Raw genomic sequence first — 10,383 nt, forward strand, 5'->3', positions numbered from 1 at the left:
TCACTCTCACTCCAAAACACCCTCACAGAAGCATCCAGAGTAATATCTGGGCACTTATCTGAGCACTGTGGCCCAGCCTAGTTGATATGTAAAATTAACCACCACAACATTCTAAGTTATGACCATATTTAAAATTATTTTAAAAATTAATTTAACAGTGGCCTTATTACACATAAAGCTATGAAGTTTCTGCCAAAAAAATGTAGAAACTTTGATAACATGGACAATTTACTAGGAAATAACAATGAACATAACTGACTCAGAGATAATTAGAACTACTGATTTCTATTTAACTACCGAAGAAATTGAAGAAGCTGTAAAATCTCCTACAAATAAAATATTGTTAACAAATGGCTTTACGAAAAAAGGTATATTATTCCACTTATTTCACAAACCACATCTTTATTACTAAAAGAACACAAAGGCAGAAGAAGGAAGGACATTTATGTCCATAACTCACTTATAGGCAAAAATGCAAAATTGCAAACAAAATATTAGCAAACTGAAACAAGAAAAGTGTTAGAAAATAATGCACTTGAATGAAGAAATATGTTGTTCTCAAATTTGGTTTATGCTAAAATGATAAATTGGATAAGCACACATATTAAAAATGTCACTGAATCCATTAAGAAATTAAATGATTAAAGAAGTAGATAATTTTAATAGATACAGAAAAACAACATAGTAAAATTTAACATAAACTCATAACTAAAATAGTTCTGTGAGCAATATATACTTTAAAAATATATGCTTCATTTACAAGAAGAAAAATTCAAATTAGGACCAAAATGAGATACATTTTATAACCAAATTATTGTCAAATTTAAAATATGAAAATAGCAACTATTAGACAGCATTTAGAGATTCCATACAAAATTTCTGAGAGTGTAACTTGGCTCATAATGCAAAAATAATTTGAAATTTTTTAGTGTGCATTGACCAAGACACATTCGTCTAATTACACATTTAAAGCTGAGTAAAACTCCTGCATATTTATTTAATTAGGCTACAAACTTACATACATGTCCATATTAATATCTATATTACATATATTTTATAGTAACCCTTAGTATATTAAAATATTAAAAAGTTACCAATCAATAATTAAGCCATATGTAAAAGAAATCTTGCTATTAAAGAGCTCTTATTTCAAGATAGCTTGCTATGTTTTTACTAAAATAAAAATGTATATCATGAAACTTATTGAAAATTTGATATACTTTTACAGTGGAAGGATTTCATAATATGTGAGAGAAAGCAGGTATATTGTTTATTCTGAAATTATGTAAAACAATATTTAAATATTTTCTCAGAATTCTGATGCATTTTCTTATTGAACCAGGAAAATATTCTGATTATTCTTATAAATTGATATAAATTTGGAGTTACCTCTTTTTCATAATAGTTGAAGGTCTACATATAAGGCAAAATATTATAGTTAGACAAGAATTTAGGAAATTTTTTTTATGGTTAATCTCACTTCTAAAGATTATATTTCCAATCACAATTCTGGCTTGAAGTTGTGTAGTTAGGTAGTGATGATAAATAGATAACAAATCAGTAGGTAGGTAAGTAGATGATAGATAGATAGATAGACAGATCATAGAAAAAAAGGAAAGAGAGAACAAAGAACAGAGAGAGAGATGAAGAGAGAGAGAAAGGAAAGAAAAAATAAAGAAATGAAGAAAGGGAAGGCAGGAGGGAGGAAAGAAGGGAGGAAGTATGAAAAATGAAATACATTATTAATCACCTCTTGATGAGTAGTCTTAATTATGGGTATCTATAGTTTATAATACTTCATCTTATTTTTATTAAAAGGAAAATCTACTCATTATATGTTGTATCACAGTGAATTCCAAAATATGCTGAAAAATCTGGAAGCTAAATATAAAACTTACATTTTAATACAATGGACGTATTAAGGCTGTAGAAATTTTGTTTCTATGAACACTCTTAACATCCAGCAGCTGGGAGCATCAAAAATAGATGTGTGAAATATCCAATATATCCCAATCATGTAAACCTTCCACTTCACAATTGCCTATTTCAGTACTTATATAAAGTCTTGGAAAGTCCTGAAACCCTAAATTGTGAGTAAAAATAGTTGGAAACCTTGTAGGTTTGTGTTTTGAGGATAACTGCATGCAAAACACCACTTCTCACTAAGTTGAGACTGACAAGAGTCATTTGTAAATTTCCCGATGATTTCAAGTGATTGTAAGAACAGTGTCCCTGTTACACATACATTTAATCACTGTGTATTTTGTGACAACCAAGGTAACCTCTCTCCAGTACAGACATCAGAGATAAAAGATGTAAGGCATACAGATATAAGAGGCAAGAAAAGATGTTTGCTGAGAACACATGCTTTGGAATAGACCAGAAGTTCCATCCCTGAATATATGTTCAACAAGTTTAATTTTCTCCTATCCAAAAGAGAGGCCATAGCCTTGACTTACTGGTTAATTAATTAATTAATGCAAATTAAGAGAGCTAAACTTCTTAAGGCCTCCAGAGACTACAGGTCACATAATATGCATTCAATAAACGTGGGCTATTTTATTAAGAGTGATATACAGATGTTGATGATGTGGCATTTATATTATATTATTGATGCCTTTTATAGTACAGATTTTGAACCACGAGTATATTTCAAAAGAAATTCTGTTATTCATTTTCTTAAGTTTTCTGAGCTGGAAACAAATATCCTCAAGTGATCCCTTTTCTGGCTACGCTAGAGAAGCAGTCTCTAAGGTGACTAAATCCCAAACAATATCAGAGTTTAGAAATATAAATCCATACCTTAAATTTCACTAAGAAGCAAAGGGTCATGGGTAACATTTTGCAGCTCAATAGCAGTATACTCTGTTTAGTCAACACTGTATTTATCCAGTTTTCAAGGTTAATAACCAATTGTTACTGGTTTCATTCTAACAGCAATGCTATTCAGTTTAAGTGAAACTCAATTCCTTCAGAACTGTTCTGTTTGTATTTAGAAATTTTGATTTCTTTAATTAACTAGATCACTGAATTTTGCTTTTATCACTTTGTGAATAATTCAGAATTGACAATTGTAAAATACTGTGCCATATCTGATAACACTTAGTGACTACGTATTCTATTCCAGGTACCATATCAGTTATAATAAGGTTTGCGTTATTCAGAAAATACATTTCAGTTGAGTGAAACAGTTGTATATAAAGGATCTCTTACCTTAAATCTGACGAAACATTTGGATGAGGTGAATACATAATTCTATTAAAAATAAGAAGATACGTGTTTTTCTTTCTTATTTTTATAATATCTGAAATCAAATTCTAATGTCAATGCATTATATCCCATCATAGGTTTTGGGTTATAAATCCTCATATGATATAATACAATACATTTTGTGTATTTGTATAGAATTTTTAAATCTACTATACTCAATGCTTTCCATATATTTACCAAATTATCGTAAAGTCCTGAATTTATCCTTTTTTTAATTTCAAAGAAGTTGTTTATTTTGCAAGTAGAAAAAAAAAAACCTAGTGCATTCACCAACTTACAACTTGCCCAAACACTTATTTTATGCTAGCCCCAACACAGCAAAGTTTAGACAATGAAGTATTTTAAAAGACAATATTGTCAAATTAGGGGAGCTATTTGTTGTCTATAATACAAAAAAACTGATAATAAATTAACATCACTCAAGTAACATTAAGTATGCCATAATATATATTATTGGCAATTATATTATTGACATAGATTCAAATATATCATGAACTTTCAAAGACTGAGGAAACTGATTTTTTCCCAAAGCATTTGTAGGCGTGTATTAAGTGAAATATATACATGCTTAAAATTATCTTCATAAAAATTTCACAAAACCAATGAAGGAATAAAAGGACAATTTTTTGACCTGTGTAAGATATAAAGATCACTTTAATCAGCGAAGGTGTCAGTTTGATCCTTAACTATGGAATTCAGATAAATAAAAATAACTCATTGTCTCTTCTATATTTGAATGATTGTATTGGCAACAATACAGAATGTGTAAAGTTTTATGAGGAATTTTCTAATTTCTAGATAGATAGATTACACAATTTTAAAGCATTTTTAATAGTTCATAATGTGTCAGTATTGTGCTATTTAACATTTACAAACAATATATTTTACGTAAAGGAAATCAAGGAAGTGACAAAATATGGAAACTTTTTGTTGTTTGTGGCTTGAGCATGATAAGAACCAGTTTGTGTAATAAGTGCTTGTTTAACTTTCAGAAAACTTGCTGTTATCTTTTGCAATGTGGCTGAGCCATTTTACATGTTCAGGTTCTCCATGTCCTCTCCAGCTTTTGGTGAGATTGTTACATTCTATTCAGCTATTCTGATATTTGTGTAATATTACCTGATCATGCTTTTTCATCTGTCATGAACATCGTTTTATGTGTTTATTTAAGATCTATATATCCTATTCATTCCAATGTTGACTCACATCTTTTGCTCAATTTTTAATTGGACTGTTTATATTTTTCTGCTTAATTTTGAGAGTTATTTATAACGTCTAAATACAGGTGCTGTGTAGGATATATAGTTTGCAAATATTTTCTTCCAGCCAGCGTACAAACATGTCTTTTCTTCCTCTTTATAGTGTATTTTCAGAATAAAAATTCCAGTTTTTGTTTGTGTCTTAATGTTGAGGAGGAGCAGTTTATACAATTTTAAATTAGTATTATTATTTTTTAAGCTTGTAAGCACAAAATGTGAGTTTTATTTAACTGCAAGTGATGCAACCTATGTAACACATTCTTTTCTCAATCACGTTCTTCAACTGCTAACATTACGTTTACAGACACAAACATTATAAAATGTGTCTGATTGGTAATTTATTAACTCTATCTGTCAAACGGTAATATTCTGTAGGCAGCCTTTGAAATGATTTTTTGAGACTTTATTTATAACCATTGAATACAGATGGTTTTGTAAAACTGGCAAGTAGTTACAGGCTCCTTAAACTCACAACATACATACATTTTAATATGTAAATAGCTCATTTTCTACAAAAGTAATTTTCTACTGCTTTTTCATAAAAATATAGAAAAGACAACATTTACAGTTTTGAAAACCTAAATTTAACCCAAATCAAAAATTTTCTACAAATGATACCTCTTTTCAAAAGTTAAAAAGACATCACAGAATAATGTGATGCTAAACCAAAGACTGTTGTCACAATAAAAGCATTTTACTTTTAAGAAAGATTGTGTAGTATTTCCTCTTTAACCTTTCATTCTAGATTTCAACTATGTATATCCTAAGTAAAAGCATCAGATTAATCCTAGTCCTTCATATTTATGCAGAAGACTGTCATATATATGACCAATTAACATATAAACTATAATACCATAATTGCAAAACTAGCAAAAGGCAATCTTTATGAAAGCTTATAAAAAGCTTTTAATAAAAGTCGACCAACATTGCCCTAATTTTCAGCAAAAATTACCTCTTCCTCCTACATTTCCCCCTGATGTGAATGGTGCCTTTTATTGCAAGTTAATACAGAAAGATATTTCTAGCACTTCTACTTAAGTTAGCCTCTTACATGGCTGCTTTCTTTTCTGATACACTGAGTTTATCAGAAGGCACCAAGGTTATACCCCTAAGTAGTTTCAGATTTTGTGTCCCTTTTTAGGTTCCTCTAGAATAATTTTCCTCAGAAAAGGGTAACTTGAGAAACTTAAGGAACCAAAATAAAATGAATGATGCAACAAAAACTTGAAACTTGTAGCATTCAATAACTGTAAATATAGTAATAGTCTCCTTGAACATATCACTTAGGACAGTCAGAATAACTTTTTGAACATAAATGGAAAAATAGAGCACATTTATTAACTGTAGGGAAACTCCTAAACTTACAGTAACAACATATTAAATCTCACATCATAAAACACAGGCAAAAGCATTAGAAATTCACTGCCAGATATTCTGATGCATCATCCTGAAAATATGTCTGAAACATACGACTAACATATATAACAAAGTAACAAAGTATGGCGTTTATTTCACAGAAAGAAAAGATAGATTCAGCACACAAACAGATTTGCAGATTTCAGCTTTAAGTTCTAGAGATACATATTTTTTATTTTTATTATACTTTACATTCTAGGGTACATGTGCACAACGTGCAGCCTTGTCACACATGTATACATGTGCCATGTTGGTGCGTTGCACCCATCAACTCATCATTTACATTAGGCATATCTCCCAATGCCATCCCTCACCCATATCCCCTCCCCACAATAGGACCCAGTGTGTGATGATCCCCTTCCTGTGTCCAAGTGATCTCATTGTTCAATTCCAACCTGCGAGTGTGAACATGCGGTATTTGGTTTTCTGTTCTTGAGATAGTTTGCTGAGAATGATGGTTTCCAGGTGCATCCATGTCCCTATAAAGGACACGAACTCATCCTTTTTTTATGGCTGCATAGTATTCCATGGTGTGGATGTGCCACATTTTCTTAATCCAGTCTGTCACAGATGGACATTTGGGTTGATTCCAAGTCTTTCTATTGTGAATAGTGCCGCAATAAACATAGTGTGCATGTGTCTTTATAGCAGCAAAATTTATAATCCTTTTGTCATATACCCACTAATGAAATGGTTGCGTCAAATGGTATTTCTAGTTCTAGATTCTTGAGGAATCGCCACACTGTCTTACACAATGGTTGAAATAGTTTACAGTCTCACCAACAGTGTGAAAGTGTTCCTATTTCTCCACATCCTCTCCAGCACCTGTTGTTTCCTGACTTTTTAATGATCGCCATTCTAATTAGTGTGAGATGGTATCTCATTTTGGTTTTGATTTGCATTTCTCTGATGGCCAGTGATGATGAGCATTTTTTCATGTGTCTGTTGGCTGCATAAATGTCTTCTTTTGAGAAGTGTCTGTTCATATCCTTTGCTCACTTTTTGATGGGGTTGTTTATTTCTTTTCTTGTAAATGTGTTTGTGTTCTTTGTAGGTTCTGGATATTAGCCCTTTGTCAGATGAGTAGATTGCAAAAATTTTCTCCCATTTTGTAGGTTCCCTGTTCTCTCTCTGGGTAGTTTCTTTTGCTGTGCAGAAGCTCTTTAGTTTACTTATATCCCATTTGTCAATTTTGGCTTTTGTTGCCATTGCTTTTGGTGTTTTAGTCATGAAGTCCTTGCCCATGCCTATGTCCTCAATGTTATTGCCTGCACTTTCTTCTAGAGTTTTTACGGGTTTAGGTCTAACATTTAAGTCTCTAGTCCATCTTGAATTAATTTTTGTATAAGATGTAAGGAAAGGATCCAGTTTCAGCTTTCTACTTATGGCTAGCCAGTTTTACAAGCACCATTTATTAAATAGGGAATCCTTTCCCCCATTTCTTGTTTTTGTCAGGTTTGTCAAATATCAGATGGTTGTAGATGCGTTCTATTATTTCTGAGGGCTCTGTTCTCTTCCATTGGTCTATATCTCTGTTTTGGTACCAGTACCATACTGTTTTGGTTACTGTAGCTTTGTAGTATAGTTTGAAGTCAGGTAGTGTGATGCCTCCAGCTTTGTGTTTTGGCTTAGGATTGTCTTGGCAATGTGGGCTCCTTTTTGGTTCCATATGAACTTTAAAGTAGTTTTTTTCCAATTCTGTGAAGAAAGTCATTGTTAGCTTAATGGAGATGGCATTGAATCTACAAATTACCTTGGTCAGTAAGGCCATTTTCTTTCTTTTTTTTTTTTTTTTTGGAGACAGAATCTCGCTCTGCCCCCAGGCTGGAGTGCAGTGGCGCGATCTCGGCTCACTGCAAGCTCCTCTTCCCGGGTTCCCGCCATTCTCCTGCCTCAGCCTCCCGAGTAGCTGGGACTACAGGCGCCCGCCGCTACGCCCGGCTAATTTTTTTGTATTTTTAGTAGAGATGGGGTTTCACTGTGTTAGCCAGGATGGTCTCGAGCTCCTGACCTCGTGATCCGCCCGTCTCAGCCTCCCAAAGTGCTGGGATTACAGGCGTGAGCCACCGCGCCCGGCAGTAAGGCCATTTTCATGATATTGATTCTTCCTATCCATGAGCAAGGAATGTTATTCCATCTGTTTGTGTACTCTTTTATTTCATTGAGCAATGGTTTGTAGTTCTCCTTGAAGAGGTCCTTCACATCCCTTGTAAGTTGGATTCCTAGGTATTTTATTCTCTTTATAACAATTGCGAATGGGAGTTCACTCATGATTTTGCTCTCTGTCTGTTATTGTTGTATAGGAATGCTTGTCACTTTTGCATATTGATTTTGTATCCTGAGACTTTGCTGAAGTTGCTTATCAGCTTAAGGAAACTTTGGGCTGAGATGATGGGGTTTTCTAAATATACAATCATGTCATCTGCAAGCAGGAACAATTTGACTTCCTCTTTTCCTGATTGAATACGCTTTATTTCTTTCTCTTGCCTGATTGCCCTAACCAGAACTTCCAACACTATGTTTAATAGGAGTGGTGAGAGAGGGCATCCCTGTCTTCTGCCAGTTTTCAGGGCTAGTGCTTCCAGTTTTTGCCCATTCAGTATGATATTGGCAGTGGGTTTGTCATAAACAGCTCTTATTATTCTGAGATATGTTTCATCAATACCGAATTTATTGAGAGTTTTTGCATGAAAGGCTGTTGAATTTTTTCAAAGGCCTTTTCTTCATCTATTGAGATAATCATGCGGTTTTTGTCTTTGGTTCTGTTTATATGCTGGATTATGTTTATTGATTTGCATATGTTGAACCAGCCTTGCATCCCAGGGATGAAGCCCACTTGATCATGTTGGATAAGCTTTTTGATGTGCTGCTGGATTCAGTTTGCCAGTATTTTATTGAGGATTTTTGCATCGATGTTCATCATGGATATTGGTCTAAAATTCTCTTTTTTTGTTGTTGTGTCTTTGCCAGACTTTGGTATCAGGATGATGTTGGCCTCATAAAATGAGTTAGGGAGGATTCCCTCATTTTCTAGTCATTGGAATAATTTCAGAAGGAATGGTACCAGCTCCTCCTTGCACCTCTGGTAGAATTCAGTTGTGAATCCGTCTGGTCCTGGATTTTTTGGTTGGTAGGCTATTAATTTTGGCTCAATTTCAGAGCCTGTTATTGGTCTATTCAGGGATTCAACTTCTTCCTGGGTTAGTCTTGGGAGAGTGTCTTTATATTTTAAAGATAAAAAAGAAAAGCCAAGATTCACCCTTCAAATAAGTTAGTCTCTCTAATCCATTAATAATTTTTATGCTCTTACAATGTAAAACATTTAGAAACTTTTGAATTCTAGAAATTTTCACCAGTTAACCTAGTTGGCCTTAACATATTCTAAATTCCCTTTCAAGAATCACATTAATGTTTTCAGTCCATCTGTCCAGTATGGATGGAGTAGCTCTTTCTTTTTCTTCTTCTTTGTTGGTTCGTCCTTGGAGCTGCTATATGTGCTGGTGCTGCTGCTGCTGGAAGAGCTGGAATCTGAGTCTGAATCAGAGTAGGAGGAGGAGGTTGTGGAGGAGACTGAGCATGAAGAACTAGAAGAGCTTTCACCAGTGTCACTGTCCTCTGATGAGGATGAGGTAGATGTTTCTTCACTCTCTGATGAAGAATCACTAGCTGAACTGTCACTGCTACTGCTACTAGAACTGATTACCCTTTTAGACCTTTTTTTCTCAGTCTTTCTTTCTACATTGGTTGCTCCAATGCCAATGACGCGAAGGGGAAGAAAGCTCCTTCATTGTGATAATGATCTGTTTTCTTTTTCTTTTAGAAAGTTTTCCTTAGTTCTACTGTCCTTGAGGGCCTATGTATGTATTTCTTTTTCATGTGCATTCATAAGTCCAGTGTCCAAATTCCAAGCATTTCTGACATCTTACATGTTGCTTATTTGCTTTATTATGCTTGTCTCTGGGCTATGAGCTGATGCATGGGAGTCACCATCTTAGCAAAAGAAAAAATTTTAATAATGATTTTGCTGTCAACTCAGAACTTTTAACCTTTACTTGGATCTTAAGGAGGAGATTTTCTGGTAAAATGTCAAGATTTCAGTCGAAAATTTAGGAGAGAATCACTCTAGAAATAAAAGCATCTAGAAACAGAAAAGCCACATAAAATCTGGACCACCTCAATCTAGGACTACAATAAAATGATGGAAGCATATTCTAAGTGTGTGTGAGGAAATAATATCACAAAAGTCTCTAAGTTCTTTATACATAATGTCCATCATCCATATAACAGGACCAGATGACTTAAGCAAAATAAAATAGAAGGAAAATAAAAACAGTATCACAGATGACACCAATATCAGAGTGAGAAGACATAAGTGTGAAAATAACTATGATTGATTAATAAAATCAGTAAAAATAATAATAAAGGAGTATTTTCCCTA

At 33.5% G+C, this 10,383-nt stretch overlaps 1 pseudogene; it reads right to left on the reverse strand.

The window, feature by feature from the left end:
- Positions 1 to 9,652: 9,652 nt before the first annotated feature.
- On the reverse strand, positions 9,653 to 9,935 carry LOC117064454 (annotated as a pseudogene).
- Positions 9,936 to 10,383: the final 448 nt, after the last annotated feature.

Source organism: Trachypithecus francoisi, unplaced genomic scaffold (genome assembly GCF_009764315.1).
Source record: "Trachypithecus francoisi isolate TF-2019V2 unplaced genomic scaffold, Tfra_2.0 Lachesis_group2, whole genome shotgun sequence".
NCBI lineage: Eukaryota > Metazoa > Chordata > Mammalia > Primates > Cercopithecidae > Trachypithecus > Trachypithecus francoisi.